This window comes from Ovis aries, chromosome 4, assembly GCF_016772045.2.
Source record: "Ovis aries strain OAR_USU_Benz2616 breed Rambouillet chromosome 4, ARS-UI_Ramb_v3.0, whole genome shotgun sequence".
In the NCBI taxonomy this organism is placed as follows: domain Eukaryota; kingdom Metazoa; phylum Chordata; class Mammalia; order Artiodactyla; family Bovidae; genus Ovis; species Ovis aries.
In genome coordinates, this window is record NC_056057.1 from 6908411 (window position 1) to 6932732 (window position 24322).

Below are 24322 nucleotides of genomic sequence, written 5' to 3' on the forward strand. Positions count from 1 at the left end.
AGGAGCCTGGTGGATTATGATCCATGGGGTTGCCCAGCACACATGCCATGTGTATGTCAAATGTGTATGTATATTTTCTGTGCATAGAGTTCTTATTTATAGACAATTATCTATAATTATGTAATTAATTATATATATTATATATACAAGATAGATGTCATATATGTACCATATATATCTCTTAATTATATATAATTACTGACTTCATTTATAGGCTAGTACATTTCTTTCTCTGAGCATGTTAATGTTTGTTATGTTTTAGTTTTTCTTCTCCCAGCATGGTCCCTATTGCCTCCAAGTTGTTTTTATTTTTTATTTGTTTGTTTATTCTTATTATTTCAGGAAGTCTTTCTTTTCTGTGAGAGGAGCTTTCTTCAGATATGTGATCATGCATGGCTTTTTTTTTTTTTATGACAGTTAAAAGGGCTGAAAAGCTGATCAGAGGCTCTGTCATGGGTGAGGCCTGTTAGTTTTGATCTCAGTTGTAGCAGAGCTGTTGTGGGGTAACCGTTGACATTTCATCTCTAGGTCCTTCCTGTTGGGTTCACTGAATTAACCAGAGAAGAGCCTTTCCATCATGAGGTAAGGGCCTTCCTTCCGTCATCCCTGGGAAGCCTGGTGTGGGGAGTGGGAGGGGGCTCTGTTCCTAGCAGGACCCTCTAAGTCACTGAACTCTCCTTCTGTGGTGAGTATGTACCTGTATTCCCAGGTGGGATTCGGATTCCCCAAAGGCATTTTCAGGCTTCAGGCTGCTGCATGGCCATGTAGAGCAGAAGGCATCTCAGGGCAGAATGGCTTCTCTTCTTGCTGTCACTCAATCCTCCTTTAAAAAACATTTCCAAAGGTTACTTTTTTTTTTTTTTTAACTTTACAATACTGCATTGGTTTTGTCATACATCAACATGAATCCGCCACGGGTGTACATAAGTTCCCACTCCTGAACCCCCTCCCACCTCCCTCCCCATACCATTCCTCTGGGTCATCCCAGTGCACCAGCCCCAAGCATCCTGTATCCTGCATCAAACCTAGACTGGTGATTTGTTTCTTATATGATATTATACATGTTTCAATGCCATTCTGCCAGATCATCCTGCCCTCTCCCTCTCCCACAGAGTCAAAAAGTCTGTTCTTCACATCTGCGTCTCTTTTGCTGTCTCGCATACAGGGTTATCATTATTCTAAATAAAACATATTTTATACATTTGAAGAACATGCTCAAAGATGTAGCTCTTTCCCTGGGTTCATTAAAACAGGGAAGGGAATTCTGGGTGTCCCAGCGACCACGTGAGGGAAATGCATGGCCTCTGAACACACACAGGGCTTGTACGTCCACTCCCAAGTGAAGCGAACAAACAACAGAGCAAAGCTGTGTGCAAGGTCAGAGACTCACAGAAAGGGAGTTTTAGAAAAATGTATTTTGTTCAAGTATAGTTGATTTACAATGTTGTATTAATGTATACTGTACAGCAAAGTGACTGAGTTGTGCACATATATACCGTATTGCAGGCAGCTTCTTTATTGCTTGAGCTACTAGGAACGCCCCCCACATACACACGAATATATTGCTTTTATTGTTCTTTTCCATCATGTTTTATCATAGGAAATCAAATATAGTCCTCTGTGCTGTACAGTAGGATGTTGCTTATCCATCCTACAAATACTAGTTCGCATCTGCTATTCCCATCTCCCATTCCAGCTTTCTGCCTCTACTGCTCCCACTTGGCAACCACAAGCCTCTTCTCTATGTCTGTGAGTTTGTTTCTATTTTGAAGTACATTTGTGCTATATTTTAGATTCTACATATATGCATATGACATTTGTCTTTCTCTGTCTGACTTGCTTCACTTAGTATAAGGTCTCTAAGTCCATCCATCTTGCTGCAAATGGCATTATTTCATTCTTTGTTATGGCTGAGTAGTAGTCCATTGTATATATGTACCATATTTTCATTATCCACTCATTTATAAATGGACATTTAGGTTGCTTCCATGTCCTGGCTATTATAAACAGTGCTACAGTGAACATTGTGGTACACGTGTCTCTCTCAATTCTGGTTTCCTCAGTGTGTATGCCCAGCAGTGGGAATGCTGGGTCATATGGAAGTTCTATTTCCAGTTTTTAAAGGAATCTCCACACTGTTCTCCATAGTGGCTGTACTAGTTTGCATTCCCACCAACAGTGTAAGAGGATTCCCTTTTCTCCACACCCTCTCCAGCATTTATTGCTTGTAGACTTTTGGATCACAGCCATTCTGACTGGCATGAAATGGTACCTCATTGTGGTTTTGATTTGCATTTCTCTGATAATGAGTGATGTTGAGCATCTTGTCATGTGTTTGTTAGCCATCTGTATATCTTCTTTGGAGAAATGTCTTTAGTTCTTTGGCCCATTTTTTGATTGGGTCATTTCTTTTTCTGGAATTGAGCTGCAGGAGTTGCTTGTATATTTTTGAGATTAGTTGTTTGTCCGTTGCTTCATTTACTATTATTTTCTCCCATTCAGAAGGCTGTCTTTTCACCTTGCTTATAGTTTCCTTTGTTGTGCAGAGGCTTTTAAGTTTAACTAGATCCCATTTGTTTATTTTTGCTTTTATTTCCAATATTCTGGGAGGTGGGTCATAGAGGATCCTGCTGTGATGTATGTCAGAGAGTGTTTTGCCTATGTTCTCCTCCAGGAGTTTTATAGTTTCTGGCCTTATGTTGAGATCTTTAATCCAGTTTGAGCTTATTTTTGTGTATGGTGTTAGAAAGTGTTCTAGTTTCATTCTTTTACAAGTGGTTGACCAGTTTTCTCAGCACCACTTGTTAAAGAGAGTGTCTTTAATCCATTGTATATTCTTGCCTCCTTTGTCAAAGATAAGGTGTCCATAGGTGTGTGGATTTATCTCTGGGCTTTCTATTTTGTTCCATTGATCTATATGTCTGTCTTTGTGCCAGTACCATACTGTCTTGATGACTGTGGCTTTGTAGTAGAGCCTGAAGTCAGGCAGGCTGATTCCTCCAGTTCCATTCTTCTTTCTCAAGATTGCTTTGGCTATTCGTGGTTTTTTGTATTTCCATACAAATTGTGAAATTATTTGTTCTAGCTCTGTGAAAAATACTGTTGGTAACTTGATAGGGATTGCAATGAATCTATAGATTGCTTTGGATAGTATACTGATTTTCACTATATTGATTCTTCTGATCCATGAACATGGTATATTTCTCCATCTATTAGTGTCCTCTTTGATTTCTTTCACCAGTGTTTTATGGTTTTCTATATATAGGTCTTTAGTTTCTTTAGGTAGATATATTCCTAAGCATTTTATTCTTTTCGTTGCAATGGTGAATGGAATTGTTTCCTTAATTTCTCCTATTTTCTCATTATTAGTGTATAGGAATGCAAGGGATTTCTGTGTGTTGATTTTATATCCTGAAACTTTACTATAATCATTGATTAGCTCTAACAATTTTCTGGTGGAGTCTTTAGGGTTTTCTATGTAGAGGATCATGTCATCTGCAAACAGTGAGAGTTTTACTTCTTCTTTTCCAATTTGGATTCCTTTTATTTCTTTTTCTGCTCTGATTGCTGTGTCCAAAACTTCCAAAACTATGTTGAATAGTAGTGGTGAAAGTGGTCACCCTTGTCTTGTTCCTGACTTTAGGGGAAATGCTTTCAATTTTTCACCATTGAGGATAATGTTTGCTGTGGGTTTGTCATATATAGCTTTTATTATGTTGAGGTATGTTCCTTCTATTCCTGCTTTCTGGAGAGTTTTTATCACAAATGGATGTTGAATTTTGTCAAAGGCTTTCTCTACATCTATAGAGATAATCATCTGGCTTTTATTTTTCAATTTGTTAATGTGGTGAATTACATTGATTGATTTGTGGATATTGAAGAATCCTTGCATCCCTGGGATAAAACCCACTTGGTCATAGTGTATGATCTTTTTAATGTGTTGTTGGATTCTGATTGCTAGAATTTTGTTAAGGATTTTTACATCTATGTTCATCAGTGATATTGGCCTGTAGTTTTCTATTTTTTTGTGGCATCTTTGTCAGGTTTTGGTATTAGGGTGATGGTGGCCTCATAGAATGAGTTTGGAAGTTTACCTTCCTCTGCAATTTCTGGAAGAGTTTGAGGAGGATAGGTGTTAGCTCTTCTCTAAATTTTTGGTAGAATTCAGCTGTGAAGCCATTTGGACCTGGGCTTTTGTTTGCTGGAAGATTTCTGATTACAGTTTCAATTTCCGTGCTTGTGATGGGTCTGTTAAGATATTCTGTTTCTTCCTGGTTCAGTTTTGGAAAGTTGTAGTTTTCTAAGAATTTGTCCATTTCTCCTACGTTGTCCATTTTATTGGCATATAATTGCTGATAGTAGTCTCTTATGATCCTTTGTATTTCTGTGTTGTCTGTTTTGATCTCTCCATTTTCATTGCTAATTTTACTGATTTGATTTTTCTCCTTTTGTTTCTTGATGAGTCTGGCTAATAGTTTGTCAATTTTATTTATCCTTTCAAAGAACCAGCTTTTGGCTTTGCTGATTTTTGCTATGGTCTCTTTGGTTTCTTTTGCATTTATTTCTGCCCTAATTTTTAAGATTTCTTTCCTTCTACTAACTCTGGGGTTCTCCATTTCTTCCTTTTCTAGTTGCTTTAGGTGTAGAGTTAGGTTATTTATTTGACTTTTTCTTGTTTCTTGAGGTATGCTTGTATTGCTATGAACTTTCCCCTTAGCACTGCTTTTACAGTGTCCCATAGGTTTTGGGTTGTTGTGTTTTCATTTTCATTAGTTTCTATGCATATTTTGATTTCTTTTTTGATTTCTTCTGTGATTTGTTGGTTATTCAGCAGTGTGTTGTTCAGCCTCCATATGTTGGAATTTTTAATACTTTTTTTTTTTCCCTGTAATTGAGATCTAATCTTACTGCATTGTGGTCAGAAAAAATGCTTGGAATGATTTCAATTTTTTTGAATTTACCAAGGCTAGATTTATGGCCCAGGATGTGATCTATCCTGGAGAAGGTTCTGTGTGCACTTGAGAAAAAGGTGAAGTTCATTGTTTTGGGGTGAAATGTCCTATAGATATCAATTAGGTCTAACTGGTCTATTGTATCATTTAAAGTGTGTTTCCTTGTTAATTTTCTGTTTAGTTGATCTGTCCATAGGTGTGAATGGGGTATTAAAATCTCCCAATGTTATTGTGTTATTGTTAATTTCCCCTTTCATACTTGTTAGCATTTGTCTTACATATTGCGGTGCTCCTATCTTGGGTGCATATATATTTATAATTGTTATATCTTCTTGTTGGATTGATCCTGTGATCATTATGTAGTGGCCTTCTTTGTCTCTTTGCACAGCCTTTGTTTTAAAGTCTATTTTATTGGATATGAGTATTGTTACTCCTGCTTTCTTTTGGTTTCTATTTGCATGGAAAATCTTTTTCCAGCCCTTCACTTTTAGTCTGTATGTGTCCCCAGTTTTGAGGTGGGTCTCTTGTAGACAACATATATAGGGGTCTTGTTTTTGTATCCATTCAGCCCGTCTTTTCTTTTTGTTGGAGCATTCAACCCATTTACATTTAAGGTAATTATTGATAAGTATGATCCTGTTGCCATCTACTTTATTGTTTTGGGTTTGAGTTTATACACCCTTTTTGTGTTTCCTGTCTAGAGAATATCCTTTGGCATTTGTTGGAGAGCTGGTTTGGTGGTGCTGAATTCTGTCAGCTTTTGCTTATCTGTAATGCTTTTGATTTCTCCTTCGTATTTGAATGAGATCCTTGCTGGGTACAGTAATCTGGGCTGTAGGTTATTTTCTTTCATCACTTTAAGTATGTCTTGCCATTCGCTCCTGGCTTGAAGAGTTTCTATTGAAAGATCAGCTGTTTTCTTTATGGGAATCCCCTTGTGTGTTATTTGTTATTTTTCCCTTGCTGCTTTTAATATTTGTTCTTTGTATTTGATCTTTGTTAATTTGATTAATATGTGTTGGGGTGGTTCACCTTGGGTTTATCCTGTTTGGGACTATCTGGGTTTCTTGGACTTGGGTGATTATTTCCTTCCCCATTTTAGGGAAGTTTTCAACTATTATATCCTCAAGTATTTTCTCATGGTCTTTCTTTTTGTCTTCTTCTTCTGGGACTCCTATGATTCAATGTTGGGGCTTTTAACACTGTCCTGGAGGTCTCTGAGATTGTCCTCATTTCTTTTAATTCATTTTTCTTTTTTCCTCTCTGATTCATTTATTTCTACCATTCTATCTTCTAATTCTCTAATCCTATCTTCTGCCTCTGTTATTCTACTGTTTGTTGCCTCCAGAGTGTTTTTGATCTCATTTATTGCATTATTCATTATATATTGACTCTTTTTTATTTCTTCTAGGTCCTTGTTAAACCTTTCTTGCATCTTCTCCATCCTTGTCTCCAGGCTATTTATCTGTGATTCCACTTTGATTTCAAGATTTTGGATCATTTTCACTATCATTATTTGGCATTCTTTCTCAGGTAGATTCCCTATCTCTTCCCCTTTTGTTTGGTTTGGTGGGTATTTATCCTGTTCCTTTACCTGCTGAGTATTCCTCTGTCTCTTCATCTTGGTTATATTGCTGAGTTTTGGGTGTCCTTTCTATATTTTGGCAGTTTGTGGAGTTCTCTTAATTGTGGAGTTTCCTCGCTGTGGGTAGGGTTGTACAGGTGGCTTGTCAAGGTTTCTTGGTTAGGGAAGCTTGTGTTGGAGTTCTGGTGGGTGGAGCTGGGTTTCTTCTCTCTGGAGTGCAATGAAGTGTCCAGTAATGAGTTATGAGATGTCAATGGTTTTGGAGTATCTTTGGGAAGCCTGTATATTGGAGCTCAGTGCTGTGTTCCTGTGTTGCTGGAGAATTTGTTTGGTATGTCTTTCCCTGGAACTTGTTGGCCCTTGGGTGGTGCTTGGTTTCAGTGTAGGTATGGAGGCATTTGATGAGCTCCTATCAGTTAATGTCCCCTGGAGTCAGGAGTTCTCTGGTTTTCTCAGGATTTGGACTTAAGCCTCCTGCTTCTGGTTTCAGTCTTAGTTTTACAGTAGTCTCAAGGCTTCTCCTTCTTACAGCACCATTGATAAAACATCTAGGTTAAAGATGAAAATTTTCTCCACATTGAGGGACACCCAGAGAGATTCACAGAGTTACATGGAGAAGAGAAGAGGGAGGAGGGAATTAGAGGTGACCCAAATGAGATGAGGTGGAATCAAAAGAGGAGAGAGCAAGCTAGGCAGTAATCACTTCCTTATGCGCACTCCACAACTGGACTGCTCAGAGATGTTCACGGAGTTATACAGAGAAGAGAAGAGGGAGGAAGGAGACAGAGGTGGCCAGGAGGATAAAAGGGGGGAATCAGAAGGAGAAAGACCATCCAGCCAGTAATCAGTTCCCTAAGTGTTCTCCACCATCTGGAACACAGAAATTCACACAATTGGGTAGAGAAGAGAGGGTGTAGGGAGTAGACACAGATGACCTAGTGGAGAAAAAAGAGAGTCCAAAGGGGGAGAGAGCAGTCAAGCCAGTAACCTTGCTCTCAAGTAAAAATGGGTACTGAAGATTGGGTCCTTAAAGGTACAAAATTGATAACAAGTACCAAAGAGCAAAGATTAAAAATCTAGAGTAGAGTTTGGAATTTCAAAAATACAATATTAAAGAAAAGAAGAAAAAAAAGAAAGAGAAAAAAGTCACAAAAATTATAAAATATACATATATATGAAGTTTGCTTTTAAAAATAGGATCTTTTTTATTTTGTAAAGTAATAGTAGGTGATAAAAGTGAAAATTAAAGGAGTAATAGAGGACTTAAAATTTTTTAAAAAAGAATGATCATAAAAATAGTAAAAATATATCTAGGACTTTTTCTGGTGTTGTTGTGAGTATTGTGGGGCCAGTTCATTTTTGGATAGTTCCTTGGTCCGTCTTATATTTCTCAAGATCTATAGGCCCCTTCCTATGTAGTTGGTATTAATTACAGGGTTTTTTGTTTTTTTGTTTTTTATTTTTTTATTTTTTTAATTTTAAAATCTTTAATTCTTACATGTGTTCCCAAACATGAACCCCCCTCCCACCTCCCCTCCCCATAACATCTTTCTGGGTCATCCCCATGCACCAGCCCCAAGCATGCTGTATCCTGCGTCAGACATAGACTGGCGATTCTATTCTTACATGATAGTATACATGTTAGAATGCCATTCTCCCAAATCATCCCACCCTCTCCCTCTCCCTCTGAGTCCAAAAGTCCGTTATACACAGCTGTGTCTTTTTTCCTGTCTTGCATATAGGGTCGTCATTGCCATCTTTCTAAATTCCATATATATGTGTTAGTATACTGTATTGGTGTTTTTCTTTCTGGCTTACTTCACTCTGTATAATCAGCTCCAGTTTCATCCATCTCATCAGAACTGATTCAAATGAATTCTTTTTAATGGCTGAGTAATACTCCATTGTGTATATGTACCACAGCTTTCTTATCCATTCATCTGCTGATGGACATCTAGGTTGTTTCCATGTCCTGGCTATTATAAACAGTGCTGCGATGAACATTGGGGTACATGTGTCTCTTTCAATTCTGGTTTCCTCGGTGTGTATGCCCAGCAGTGGGATTGCTGGGTCATAAGGTAGTTCTATTTGCAATTTTTTAAGGAATCTCCACACTGTTCTCCATAGTGGCTGTACTAGTTTGCATTCCCACCAATGGGATCTAATTAAAATTAAAAGCTTCTGCACAACAAAGGAAAATATAAGCAAGGTGAAAAGACAGCCTTCTGAATGGGAGAAAATAACAGCAAATGAAGCAACTGACAAACAACTAATCTCAAAAATATACAAGCAACTTATGCAGCTCAATTCCAGAGAAATAAACGACCCAATCAAAAAATGGGCCAAAGAACTAAATAGACATTTCTCCAAAGAAGACATACGGATGGCTAACAAACACATGAAAAGATGCTCAATATCACTCATTATCAGAGAAATGCAAATCAAAACCACAGTGAGGTACCACTTCACACCAGTCAGAATGGCTGCGATCCAAAAATCTGTAACTACAGGGTTTTAATCTATTGCACTTGTCACTTCCAAGGCGGCTCCCTCTGTTTTAGCTTCTTCTGTTTGCTGGTCTCTTCAGTGTCTGATTTCCACCCTGACACAAAGGGGGCAGTGGTGGACACTTTTCTTAGGCTCACTTGTTCAGTCGCGCTGTGGGGAGGGAGGGACACTGCAAACAAGTAACACTGGTGTGTGCTCGCAGTGCCTCAGCTGCACTGGGCCTGCCCCCACTCACCGCGCGTGTGTGCCCTCCCTGCCCACACTGCTCAGGCTCTAGGTTGCTCCGATGGGAACCGTCCGAGGCCGGCCCTGGGCTGCATGCACCTCCCAGGTCTAAGCCGCTCAAGTTCAGGCGTTCGGGTAGTCCTCAGAGGCGCAGACTCAGTTGGGCCTGCGTTTTGTGCTCTTCCCAGGTCCAAGCAGCTCAGGTGATGAGGTGTTAGGTGAACACAGTCACTGTGATTTATTGCCTCCCCTGTCCCTGCCGCTTGGTTTTCTAGGTGTACAACTGGTGCACTTTCTCAGGTGGATGTTGACCATCCAGAACCCCAAGAAGTCTTAGTTAGCAAAGAAGCCTGCTTACAGTTTTGTAGGTAATGTCTGGGGCTGCGATTGCCCCCTTCTGGCTCTGGCTGCCTGTCACTGGAGGGGGATGGTCTGCAGCCGGCTATCTCTGTTCAGTCCTTTGTTCTGTGCATGGGCCTGGAGGTGTCTTAGGTTAGGGCTGGCTTTTCGCGTGGTAGCTATCCCACAGTATGGTTTGCTAGCCCAAGTTAGTTCCCTCAGATTGCCCTCGGGGCATTGAGGCTAGATCCTTACTCTAAGCAATGCAGCCCGCGCCTCCCTGCCCAGCCCCCGCTTGCTAGTGGCTGGTGCAGGCATCTGTGCTGCTTCTCCACTGGGGGAGTTAATGTTGGGCTCATAATCTGTGGGTTTTAATTATTAATTTTTACTCCCTGTTATATTGCCCTCTGTGCTTTCAAGGCTCGCCACAGACTCGGCAGTGAGAGTGTTTCCTGGTGTTTGGAAACTTCTCTCTTTTTAAGACTCCGTTCCCGGGACGGAGCTCCATCCTTACCTCTTTGTCTCTTTTTGTCTTTTATATTTTTTCCTACCTCCTTTTGAAGACAATGGGCTGCTTTTCTGGGTGCCTGATGTCCTCTGCCGGCATTCAGAAGTTGTTTTGTGGAATTTCCTCAGCGTTTAAATATTCTTTTGATGAATTTGTGGGGGAGAAAGTGGTCTCCCCGTCCTATTCCTCTGCCATCTTAGGGTATTCCTATCTAATACATTTTTGACAAATTTTCCAAAAATACAGGTTAACTTCATTTTTGCTTCATTTTTATAAAAAAGCTAATGAAGTGGACATGTGATTGGAAATTGCTAAAAGCACTCCAAGAAATGTACTCATCCTAGTTTTTCCTGAGAAATACTGAAATATATACTTTGAAGTAAGAATGTATTTGGTCTCAGAAAAATCCCATTAAAGCAGATCTCTAGGGACTTTCCCAGTAACTCAGCAGTAGAGAATCCACCTTCACTGCAGGACACCCAGGTTTGGTTCCTGGGTCAAAGTTCTGGAGGAGAGCATGGCAACTCACTCCAGTATTCTTGCCTGGAGAATCCCATGGACACAGGATCCTGGCGGGCTGCAGTCCATGGGGTCACAAAGAGTTGGACAGGACTGAAGGGACTGGGCATGTACATGCACCCTGGGCTGACCTAGATCCTCCTGTCATCTGCTGGAGTGATGAGTAAAGTGGGGACACAGCTGAAGAAGGGCTGGGCAAAGCTGACTGCTCCACAGCATAAGAAGTCCTCAAGGAAGCCTGTCGGTCTGTGGCTTAGGCAAGCCCCTCATATCGCTGCTCCATGCCATGAAGAGTTCTTTGCAGTGAAGTTCCCTGCTGTTGTGGGGCCATGACCCTAGCTGGCCTTGGGATGAGGGAGCTGCTGAAATCTGTTTGTCTTTTGGGTCAGAGGGGGCCCCACTCTGGTTTGATATTGAGGGGTTCTCTGGTGGGATTGGAGGTCTGCCAGGAGTGACTGACTGTAACTGTTGGGAGGAGGGTCCATGTGAAAGACGGAGAGATGGCCTGCCTCCCTCTGTATGCAGCCTCATCCCCATAGCAACTCTGATCACAGAGACTGGAGTCATCAGTCACTATACGCACACTCAGGATGTTGCTCCGTCAATCATTCAGCTTCCAGCTGCCTCCTGCTCTGGACTTTCTTTGCTCAGGTTTCTGAGGTCAGCTCCCACCCTATCCATCTGATTTGAAGCCTTCAGTATCTTCTGTTCTTATCTCCTTACTTGGTCTCACTTTTTCTGTAGGTTTATGTGTTTTTTCAAATGAACCTTTATTTTTAAAGTGTATCTGGAAGGAGCATGTTTCAATACCTGTGTTTAATCTTTCATTTAAATCCAGAAACTCTGCCTGAATTCCACCCCACACCATCTCCATGGTTAGCAAAGTGTATTTTGAAAATGAAGACAATAGGAGATGACCTGTCTCATTCTTTATTAAAACATATATTGTGCAGCTTGTCTGTTGCATCTAATGATAGATCTAATGATAGGAAAGACCCCCCAAAGAAATAAGGATCTCATTTTTTTTTGGTCATTGAAAGTTATGTTATTTTATTTTTTATAATTGGAGGACAATTGCTTTATAATATTATATTGGTTTCTGCCATACAACAGTGTGAATCAGCCATAACTATACATACATCCCTAACCTTTTGAACCTCCCCCCACCCCACCCCCCACACCATCCCAACCCTCTAGGTTGTCATAGAGCAGTGGGTTGAGCTTCCTGTGTTATACAGCAACTTCCCACTAGCTATTTTACATGTGGTAATGTATGTTTCAATGCCACTCTCTCAGTTTGTCCTACCCTCTCCTTTCCCTGCTGTGTCCACAAGTCTGTTTTCTATGTCTGCATCTCTCTTTCTGTCCTATAGATAGGTCCATCAGTACCATTTTTCTATATTCTATATATATGTGTTAGTATATGATATTTGTTTTTCTCTTTCTGACTTACTTCACTCTGTATAACAGGTTCTAGGTTCATCCACCTCACTAGAACTGACTCAAATTCATTCCTTTATATGGCTGAGTAATATTCCATTGTATGTATGTACCACAACCTCTTTATCTGTTCATCTGTTGATGCACATCTAGGTTGCTTAAGATCTCATTTTTACACACACACACACACACACACACACACACACGCACATACGCACACAAGCCCAACAAAACATATACATGGATAGCAATTAAGAAATCCCAGATGATCAATTAAATAGAAGCCCTTTAGAATGAATTTTAGTGTGCATTCTCAGTCATTTTGATCATATCTAACTACTCGAGACCCCATGGACTGTAACCCACCAGGATCCTCTGTCCATGGGATTCTCTAGGAAAGAATACTGGAATAGGTTGCCATTTCATCCTCCAAGGGATCTTCCTGACCTAGAGATTGAACTCATGTCTCCTGTGGCTGCTGCATTGCAGGCAGATTCTTTACCACTGAACCACAGGGAAGACTTTTAGTATAAATAAGGCCTTAATGGATTAACAAAGAATAATTGCAGATCAACAAAGGAGAGAACAAAAAGTTGAAATGTTAATAAGTGAAACAGTTATGTATGTTTAAAAAATAATATTATTAATATGTTTTTAGAACAGTTTTAGCTTCATAGCAAAACTGAGGGGGACAGAGAGGTTTCTAGTATACACTCTCCCCCAGCACACAAACATAGCCTGCCCCAAGGTCATTCACTACTGAGGGAGGGTGCATTTGTGGAAATGGATAAACTTACACAGACACATCATTATTACCCAGAATCTATAGTTTACAGTACTGTTAGCTGTTGATGCTGTGTATTCTAGGGGTTTGAACAAGTGAAAAATCGCATGAATACATCATTATGGTATTGTAGAGTATGTTCCCTGCTCCCAGACTCCTCTGTGCTCCACCGGTTCACCCTTCCCTTCCTCCAGCCCTAGGCAATCACTGATCATTTTACAATTCCCATGATTTTACCTTTTCCAGAATGTCATACAGTTGGAATCACATAGAGTGTAGCCTTTCAAATTGACTACTGTCACTTAGTAATGGGCATTTAGGACTCCTTCCTGGCTTTCCGTGGCTTGATTACTCCTTTATCACGGAGTAATATTCCATTGTCTAAATGGACTGCAGTTTATCTACCTACTAACCTACTTGAAGGACAGGCTGGTTGCTTCCAAGTTTTGGCAATTATGAATGACGCTGTTATAAAAATCCATGTGCGGGTTTTTGTGTGGACATAAGTTTTTTACTCCTTTGGACAAATACCAAGTAATATGACTGTTGTATCATAGTAAGATAATGCTTAGTTCTGTGAGAAGCCACCAAACTCATACAGAGTGGCCGAACCATTTTGCTCTCCCAGCAGTGATGAATGAGAGTTCCTGCTGCTCCACATTCCTGCCAGCATTTGGTGTTCTCAGTGTCCCAGACTACGGTGAGTCTAACATATGTACAGTGGTACCTCGCTGCAGTTTTCATTTGCATTTCCCTGGTGACATGATAGGGATCATCTTTTGATATGCATGTTTTCCACCTACATATCTCTGGTGGAATGCCTGTGAAGTCTTGGCCCATTTTTTGATTGAATTGCTTTCTTATCGTTGAAAGTGAAGTCGCTCAGTCATGGCCGACTCTTTGCGACCCCATGGACTGTAGCCTCCCAGGCTCCTCAGTCCATGGAATTTTCCAGGCAACAGTACTGGAGTGGGTTGCCATTTCTTCCTCCAGGGGATCTTCCCAACCCAGGGATTGAACCCAGGTCTCCCGCATTGCAGGCAAACTCTTTACCATCTGAGCCACTGAGTTTCATGCATTGTTTGTATATTTGGATAATAGTCTTTTATCAGATTTGTCTATTGCAAGTATTTTCTCTCAATCTGTGTTTTATCTTCTCATTCTCTTGATATTGTCTTTCATAGAACAAAAGTCTGAAAGTTTAATGAAGTCCAGTTTGTCAGTTATTATTATCTTCATATCTAACAGTCATTATTGTACTCTAGGTCATGTGAGTTTTCTCCTGTGCTATTTTTTAGTTTATGTTTTGTTTGTTTTATATTTCGGTCTATGATCAATTTTGAGTGACTTTTTGTGAAGGGTATAAGGTCTGTGTCTAAATTTGTTTCTTTTGCATGTGGATGTAGCTTGTTTCATTTATTGAAGAAACAGTCTTTGCTCCACTGTGTGGCCTATGTTCATTTATCAGAAACCAGTTGACTGTATTTCTATAGGTCTGTTTCTGGATTCTTTATTCTGTTCCACTGATCTGTTCATGTCTATTCATCTTCTCTTTGGCCAAAACCACAGTGTCCTGATGACTGCAGCTTTATATTAAGTCTTAAAATCAGGTAGGATCAGTTCTCCAATTTTGACTTTCTCCTTCAATGTTGTGTTCAATTTCGGTGTCTTTTGACTCTCCATAGAAACGTTAGAATCATTTTTTCAAGATCCCCAAAATAACTTGCTAGGATTTTTATTGAAACCGCATTGAATCTATAGATCAAGTTAGGAAGAACCAGTGCCTTGATGATGGTTATTGTGGAGTTGACAGTCTTCCCATCCGTGAACATGGCAATTGTTATATTTTTAATATAAAATAATTATATATTAGAACAAGTAAGTGAGCAATTAGCAGATGTTTGTGATGAGACTTTTCTTTCAGAACAAAATCAATAGATGAAGTCAAGAAAAATATGTAACTAATTATAAACATTTTACATTTTCTGTAGTCTCACATATTCTCATTGTAACATTATTTATTATTTTTTCTACTTTTCTATAAGCTCAAATATTCTACATGGCATGAATTATATAATAATGCAAATTGCCACAACAGTTTACAAACAACTTAGAGACTTCAATTGCCTGAACTTCTAAATCACAAAATGAATGTAAGCTAGGGTTTTACAGTTTGAAACCTCAATTTTCTTATTATTTTATACACTTTTTTCTATATGAATGTCCTGGTTTTTCTACTAAATATTATCTGACAAGCACCATTTTATAGACATACTGACATGAACTGTAAATTATTTTCCTTCCAAAGTGAAGATGAGCTATGTATACACAACTGCCACTTTAGCAGCTCTATAAAATGTCCCTTCTGTCTTAACTGTTTTCCTGTCAAGAAAAAGATAAAAGGAGGACGTCAAACACAGATCATCCTTAAATACCTTAAGTGCTATGGAGACTAAAAGTTTTATCCTCATCTTGAACAATGAGACTGCAATGTTTATTAGTAATTCACATTTATTCTAGTAATTACAATTGGTAGTAGGAATAAAGAGAAGAAAGACTGTCCTGGGATGGTTTCTATATGGAGGTGGGTTGAAATGACAAAATGGGTCTCTAGTGCCATGAATAGTAAATAATATGATTTTATGGTGTCAGGGGTATTGTCTCAGATTGATGGTGTTGGGGTGGAAGTGGGTTAGGGTAAGATTAGGGTTTACTCCACTGCAGTAGGTGAAAACACAAGGACCCTCTGGTCTGCTGGCAGGCTGAACTCCTTGCAAGCTAAGTGATTTGCTTCCACTTAGCCTCAACTGGGCGAACCATTTAGGATCATAACTCAGCCAAATTACAAGTGTTTACAGGACATCCACAAAGAGTGTACATGGATGTCTATGGTCTGCATTGTTGAGTAGATTTGCTTTGAACTAGGGCCGAGATGTAGCTAGTTCAGTCGGAGAGGCTATCATAGTTGCTTTATAATCATTATTTAACATTCTGACTGATCTCCAAGTCCATTCTAATTGATCAGAGTCTGTTCTACAGCAGTGTTAAATGTTTTGAACATTGCTAGGTTTATGCTGCATGCATGCGAAGTCATGTCTGACTCTGTGCAACCCTATGGACTGTATACCGTCAGGCTCCTCTGTCAATGGGATTCTCTAAGCAAAGGACACTGGAGTGGGTTGTCACACCCTTCTCCAGGGCATCTTCCAGATCCAGGATCAAACTCGGGTCTCTTATGTCTCCTGCATTGGCAGGTGGATACTTTACCATTAGCAACACCTGGGGAGCCTAGGTTTATACTGCAGGGAATTTGAATATCTACAGATGAGCTTTGAGGTGTTTGCCATTGGAAATTGTGGAACGTTGCTCACTACTTTGCATAATAAGGTAAAAGGAAGCTAAAGAGGGGAAACAGAAGGAGAAAGAGGTGGGAAGCCAGCGATATGGTCTGAGCTTGGGATGCATATGGGATGAAGTGTCCACCCCCTCCAGTGGGCAGATGGCTAAATGACCATTTAAGTTAACTTTATTTCACTTAAATTCTCTCTCTCTCTCTTTTTTTTTAAATTATCCAGTAGGCTCAAAGGAAATCTAAATGCTGTGAAGTACACAACAGTCCAAACACCCAGGTCTTCATCACCAGCCTTAAGGGCAGGAACGGCTCCCTCGGACCTCTTACTTTCATCTTCTACCTTCCCTCCAACGCCAATGAGAGAACCACCATTCTGGATGCTGGGTAGCTCACTGTTTTATTTATGGTTTTATCTCAGTCGTCTAAATTTCACTTACTGTAGCCTGTTTGAAATTTTACATACATGTACTGTTCAGTATTTTTTAATCCGATATCTTTCTCATGAGAAATGTGTTTTGCCATAGTGGCAAATGTAACCATGGTTCTTGAATTTTAGTCCTACACTCCCTGATGACCGGGAGGGATGGGATGAGGGGAGCAGGGTAGGCTGGGGAGGGAGGAGATGTAGGTATAATTATGGCTAATTTGTGTTGCTGTATGGCAAAAATCAACACAATACTGTAAAAATATTTTTTTAATTAAATTTTAAAAATGGAAAGAAATACAACATTCTTCATCCTGATTCTCCTGTTCTTAGACTTTTTTTTCCCACTTGTTTGTTTCTTAACAATGTTGTCTTAGTTTGTGGTGCACACCTGCCAGAGATTCACTAAGGAGTGTGATTTGGAAGGAATGTGCTGGACTGTGTGATATACAAGTCTTTGACTTTACTCAAGCTCATCAAACTGTTTTTGGAATTGACTGTACCAGTTACACAGCACCGACAGTGGGTGTCAGCTCCTGTTGCTCTGTGCCTCTCCCCAACATTACAGGCTATGAAAGAGTCAATAGTGGTTTGATTGACACTTGTTTTAAGTGAAGATGAGTATATATTTGCGTATTCATTTGTCATTCATGCTCTCTCTTCCCAGAAATTGCTTTTTAAGTAGTTTGCTTATTTTCTCTTTGATTGATTTTCAGATTGCCACTGAATTGTAAGCGTTCCTCATATGTTTTTACATTGCCCTTTGTTGACTGTATATGTGGCAATATCAGTACCAAATTCTTGGTTTCACTTTTCATTCTTTGCTTTTTCTTTTTTTGTAAATAAATTTATTTATTTTAATTGGAAGCAAATTACATTTTTGTAGTGGTTTTGCCATACAGTGACATGCATCCACCATGGGTGTGCATGTGTTCCCCATCCTGAATCCCCCTCCCACTTCCCTCCCCTTCCCATCCCTCTGGGTCATCCCAGTGCTCCAGCCCTGAGCACCCTGTCTCATGCATCGAACCTGGACGGGTGATTCATTTCACATATGATACAGGGAGGCCTGACGTGCTGCGATTCATGGGGTCGCAAAGAGTTGGACACGACTGAGTGACTGAACTGAACTGAACTGAACTGATGATAATATACATGTTTCAATGACATTTTCTCAAATCATCCCACCCTTGCCTTCTCCCACAGAGTCCAAAAGACTGTTCTATACATCTGTGTCTCTTTTGCTGTCTTGCATATAGGGTCATCCTTACCATCTTTCTAAATTCCATATATATGCATTAGTATACTGTATTGGTGTTTTCCTTTCTGACTTACTTCACTCTGTATAATAAGCTCCAATTTCATCCGCCTCATTAGAACTGATTCAAATGTATTCTTTTTAATGGCTGAGTAATATTCCATTGTGTATATGTACCACAGCTTTCTTATCCATTTGTCTGCTGATGGACATCTAGGTTGCTTCCATGGCCTGGCTATTATAAACAGTGCTGCAATGAACATTGGGGTACACGTGTCTCTTTCAATTCTGGTTTCCTCAGTGTGTATGCCCAGCAGTGGGAATGCTGGGTCATAAGGCAGTTCTATTTCCATTTTTTAAGGAATCTCCACATTGTTCTCCATAGTGGCTGTACTAGTTTGCATTCTTACCAACAGTGTAAGAGGGTTCCCTTTTCTCCACACCCTCTCCAGCATTTATTGCTTGTAGACTTTTCGATAGCAGCCATTCTAACTGGCGTGAAATGGTACCTCATTGTGGTTTTGATTTGCATTTCTCTGATAATGAGTGATGTTGAGCATCTTTTCATGTGTTAGCCATCTGTATGTCTTCTTTGGAGAAGTGTTTATGTTTGTTTATTTGTTTAGCAGAAGCTCTTAATTTTAAAGTGGTTAATGTAGGAACAAATTTTTTTTTTCTAGTTTTTTATTTTAAAATCATTAGATTCACGGGAAGTTGTAAGTAGGTTGCACGGACCTTTCACACAGTTCTTCTGATGGTTGCATTTTATGTTACTATAGTGAAATATCAAAAGCAGGAACTAACATTGGTGCAATGCGTGTGTGTCATCTGCCATTCTGTCGCGTGACTACGTTTAACACCATGGTCAAGAATCAGAACTGATCCATAACCACATGGATATTTTTCCTGCTCCCCTGTTAGTGTCACGCAGTACCGACTTTTCTGCCACTAACCCTAACCTTGACAAGGTAACCACAAAAGCCCAAATGGGCCCTATTCAGTTTCTAATGATACTGAGTTGTTTTTTTAGATATTTCAGAGACAACACAACAAAAGCACAAGTCACATAGCTCATGAAGCATGAGCAAATAATAAGAATAATAATACTGGGATGATCATTTTTTGAATTACTGTTTGGAGTATATATGTTTGTATTTCTGCTTGGATACATACCTAAGCTCAGAATTTCTATATCACATAATATATGTATATTTAATTATGGAAGATTTTTATTTTTTAAAAATATTTTCTACTATGTTGACACTATGTGGCCATGATAGCATTTGTAGGTTAATTGTATATCTAGCGTTCTTGCTATCCTCATGGATTTTTTCATAAGCAAATGTATTATCTGTATGCTATTTTATTTTTGTTGTCTCCTATCTTGATAGTGTTTATTTTATTTTATTGTCTTACTGCACTGAGTAACAATACTAGTTTGCAGTATAAAGTTAATGATTACTGTCCTTGCACTTTTTCTTCACTTATAATGCAAGTATTTATGGCTGGGTTTTCTTTTAAAACTCATTGGGTATGTATTAGTGTTAACTGTCATTCAAAATAAATACTTTCAAATTGTGTTTCTTTTCTGGCTCTGAGTGTTTAAAACAGTTCTTAAAATTTTTGAACGTATGGACTTCTTATTTGTGTCTGTTTTTGATTTCTACATAATTGTATTTTCATGAGAAAAAAAATTGTGTCTGAGTCAAAGCCTTGAAATGTGTTGAGGTGGCTGAAAAGGAATGAAACAAATCTATGGTTTGATTTGTTCATTAGGTCAAGGTGGTTATTATAACTCAAATCTTCTATAATCTTACATATTTCTTATGTGCACTCAATCTATCAACCACGAATAGGGTAGGTTTGCTAAAATGTTCTATGAAGATTGTCCTTATTTTGTGTGTGTGTCTTATTGAAGGTCAGCCCACTTCTTACCCTATAATTCTAGTATAAATATTTTCAAATATACAGCAAGATTGAAAGCAGTTTACAGTGCAGTCCTATAAAACTGCCACCTAAATATTACAGTTAACATTGCACAGAAGCACTGGGATAGAAGAAGCACAAGCTGGAATCAAGATTGCTGGGGGAAATATCAATAACCTCAGATATGCAGATGACACCACCCTTAGGGCAGAAAGTGAAGAGGAACTAAAGAGCCTCTTGATGAAAGTGAAAGAGGAGAGTGAAAAAGTTGGCTTAAAGCTCAACATTCAGAAAACTAAGATTATGGCATCTGGTCCCATCACTTCATGGGAAATAGATGGGGAAACAGTGGAAACAGTGTCAGACTTTATTTTTGGGGGCTCCAGAATCGCTGCAGATGGTGATTGCAGCCATGAAATTAAAAGACACTTACTCCTTGGAAGGAAAGTTATGACCAACCTAGATAGCATATTCAAAAGCAGAGACATTGCTTTGCCAACAAAGGTCTGTGTAGTCAAGGCTATGGTTTTTCCAGTGGTCATGTATGGATGTGAGAATTGGACTGTGAAGAAAGCTGAGCACCAAAGAATTGATGCTTTTGAAGTGTGGTGTTGGAAAAGACTCTTGAGAGTCCCTTGGACTGCAAGGAGATCCAACCAGTCCATCCTAAAGGAGATCAGTTCTGGGTGTTCATTGGAAGGACTGACATTGAAGCTGAAACTCCAATACTTTGGCCACCTGATGCGGAGAGCTGACTTATTTGAAAAGACCCTAATTCTGGTAGAGATGGGGCGCAGGAGGAGAAGGGGATGACAGAGGATGAGATGGCTGGATGGCATCATCGATTTAGTGCATATGGGTTTGGGTGAACTTCGGGAGTTGGTGATGGACAGGGAGGCCTGGCGTGCTGTGTTTCATGGGGTCACAAAGAGTCGGACACGACTGAGCGACTGAACTGAACTGATGCTTGTTTTTTTCACATATATGTTCATTTCTTTCTCCACTTTTCAATTCAGCTTATTCTTTTGACACATTTCAAAGTAAATTTCAGTACACTTTCGCTTCTGCTGCTAAATCACTTCAGTCATGTCTGACTCTGTGCGACCCTATGGACTGTAACCTACCAGGCTCATCTGCCCATGGGATTCTCCAGGCAAGAATACTTGAGTGGGTTGCCATGCTCTCCTCCAGGAGATCTTCCCAAAACGGGGATTGAACCCGAGTATCTTCTGTGTCCTGCATTGGCAGGCGGGATCTTCACCAATAGTGCCACTTGGGAAGCCCAATATTTCAGCGTGTATCGTGTATAACATTGAGAAGAATTCCATATTTACTTACTCTAAAAGAATTGAGATAAAATTTACTTGCATAAGTGTATCTTTGATAAGTTCCCATGACTGTGCACACCTGTGCAAATAAAACCTTTGTCATGTAGGACATGTCTCCTCCTGATAAATCCTTGCTTAACCCAGGCAAATTTTCCTCTGATTTTTTTTTCTCTACCCCAGATTAGTTTTACCTGTTTTTGACATTTATATATGTAATAATACAGCATCTTTTATAAGACTTTTTTTCACATAGTATTGTGATTTCGAGATTTATCCATGTTGTTTTGTTTCTTCCTTTTTATTGCTGAATATGATTCCATCTTTTTTTTCTATATCTATAGCACTGTTGTTTTATTGATTTTTCTATGGATGGTCACCTGGGTTGTTTCTCGTTTGGGGACATACATATATAGAAATTCACATCTGTGTATTTTATTATTCTTGATGAATTGTACCTTTTGAATAGAATGTTGAAACTTTGTCTCTAGAAGTGTTCTTTACCAAAAGACTATTTTCCATTTACTAATATAACAGCACCACTTTACTTATGGTTATTATATCTGGCAATAATTCTCCACACCTAAACTTTGTTCTCTCTGGGTTTTGATCTCTCTTTGCATGAGAATCTGTCATTTATTAAAAATCTCTGATTTTTTAATGTTTATTTTAATTTTTATATTTTTAAATATGTTTTTCATCTTTTTATTGTGCTATTTGTTTTTAGACTAGATCTCTGTTTTTTTGGATTGATTATATAATAATAATCAGTCTTTTTATAATCTTCATGAACAAGATAGGACCTACCTCTGAGTGCTTTGACTTAGATAATTTTTCAACTTTTCAATATTTTTGTTCAGTGTATTTGTTTTATCCTATTTTATTGAATCTTTAAATTGAACAGTAATATTAATTTTAGGTCTAAATAGTAAACTATGTTATTAAGTATTAAATTTGTTACTTATCCTGTTTCCTTGCTTATTTGACTTTTCAGCTTGCATTATTAATCTCTACTGAAAATATAGTCTGTAGAAGTTACTAAATTATTTATTAGTGGAAAAAGAAACTCACTTCTTTTCAGTAAAATATCATTATTTCTGTAATTGATTTTAGGTTTCACTGTGATTCTGGTGCTGAATCTGAAAAGTTCTCAATCATTACCTGAACTAATATTGCCTTCTTGTTTAATCCTTCTACAATCTTTTCTCTGAATTTTTATTAATAATCTATGCATGTTAACCTCTTTTTTATATTTAAAAATATTTTATGATTTTCTTTTCTCTGTGTTATACTCTGAATAAATTTTCATAATCCATACTCAGGTTTCCAACTCTCACATCCATACATGACTACTGGAAAACTCATAGCTTTGACTAGACAGACCTTTTAGTGTAGAATTTATAGGCAATTTCTAGGCAACTCGTAGATTTTCTAGGCAATTGACTGGTTAATCATTTCAGTGGAAACAGTAGTTCAGAACCAAAGATTACCTTACCAGTATAAGACTCAGCGAAATTGTTGCATACATTGTGAAGTTTTAATTGCTATAGGCTGTGGGTTATATACAATAAAACTTGGTCTTTTTCAAGATATGGGGGCACTATCAGATTTCTGACCAGAAGTAAATCTTTTCTTAATATAGATCTTAATTTTCTTTCTTTTATTTGAAAGCCGAGCACCAAACAATTGATAATTTTGAACTGTGGTATTGGAGAAGACTCTTGAGAGTCCCTTGGACTGCAAGGAGATCCAACCAGTCAGTCCTAAAGGAAATGAGTCCTGAATATACACTGAAAGGACTGATGCCGAAGCTGAAACTCCAATACTTTGGCCACATGATGCAAAGAAATGAGTCTTTGGAAAAGACCTTGATGCTGGGAAAGACTGAAGGTAGGAGGAGAAGGAGACGACAGATGATGAGATGGTTGGAGGCATCACCAACTCGATGGACATGAATTTGAGCAAGCACTGGGAGTTGGCGATGGTCAGGGAATCTTGGCATGCTGCAGTCCATGGGGTCGCAAAGAGTTGGACACAACTGAGCGACTGAGTCCCTTGCAGTCTAAGGGACTCTCAAGAGTCTTCTCCAACACCACAGTTCAAAAGCATCAATTCTTCAGTGCTCAGCTTTCTTCACAGCCCAACTCTCACATCCATACATGATCACTGGAAAAACCATAGCTTTGACTAGACGGACCTTTCTTGGCAAAGTAATGTCTCTGCTTTTCAATATGTTGTCTAGTTTGGTCATAACTTTTCTTCCAAGGAGCAACTGTCTTTTAATTTCATGGCTGCAGTCACCATCTGCAGTGACTTTGGAGCCCCCCCAAATAAAGTCAGCCACTGTTTCCATTGTTTCCCCATCTATTTGCCATGAAGTGACAGGACTGGATGCCATATCTTAGTTTTCTGAATGTTGAGTTTTAAGCTAAATTTTCACCCTCCTCTTTACTTTCATCAACAGGCTCTTTAGTTCTTCTTCACTTTCTGCTGTAAGGGTCGTGTCTTCTGCATGTCTGAGGTTATTGATATTTCTCCTGGCAATCTTGATTCCAGCTTGTACTTCATCCAGCCCAGCATTTCTCATGATGTAGTCTGCATGGAAGTTAAATAAGCAGGGTGACAATATACAGCCTTGACATACTCCTTTCCCTATTTGGAACCAGTCTGTTGTTCCAAGTCCAGTTCTAACTGTTGCTTCCTGACCTGCATACAGATTTCTCAGGAGACAGGACAGGTGGTCTGGTATTCCCATCTGTTTCAGAATTTTCCACAGTTGATTGTGATCCACACAGTCAAAGGCTTTGGCATAGTCAGTAAAGCAGAAATAGATGTTTTTCTGCAATGCTCTTGCTTTTTCCATGATCCAAGGGATATTGGCTATTTGATCTCTGGTTCCTCTGCCTTTTCTAAATCCAGCTTGAACATCTGGAAGTTCATGGTTCACGTACTGTTGAAGCCTGGCTTGGAGAATTTTGAGCATTACTTTGCTAGCGTGTGAGATGAGTGCAATTGTGTGGTAGTTTGAGCATTCTTTGGCATTGCCTTTCTTTGAGTGGAGTGAAAACTGACCTTTTCCAGTCCTGTGGTCACTGCTGAGTTTTTCAAATTTGCTGACATATTGAGTGCAGCACTTTCACAGCATCATCTTTCAGGATTTGAAATAATTCCACTGGA

General features: G+C 39.1%; 1 long non-coding RNA gene across 1 annotated transcript in view; it reads left to right on the forward strand.

Moving 5' to 3' along the window:
* LOC121819370 (uncharacterized) overlaps nt 1-17413 on the forward strand; it is a 32552-nt gene extending 15139 nt beyond the window's left edge. The window contains exons 2-3 of the long non-coding RNA XR_006059573.1: nt 529-582; nt 16436-17413. This is a non-coding gene — a long non-coding RNA (uncharacterized LOC121819370). The remainder of the gene's footprint in view (nt 1-528; nt 583-16435) is intronic.
* Nucleotides 17414-24322: the final 6909 nt, after the last annotated feature.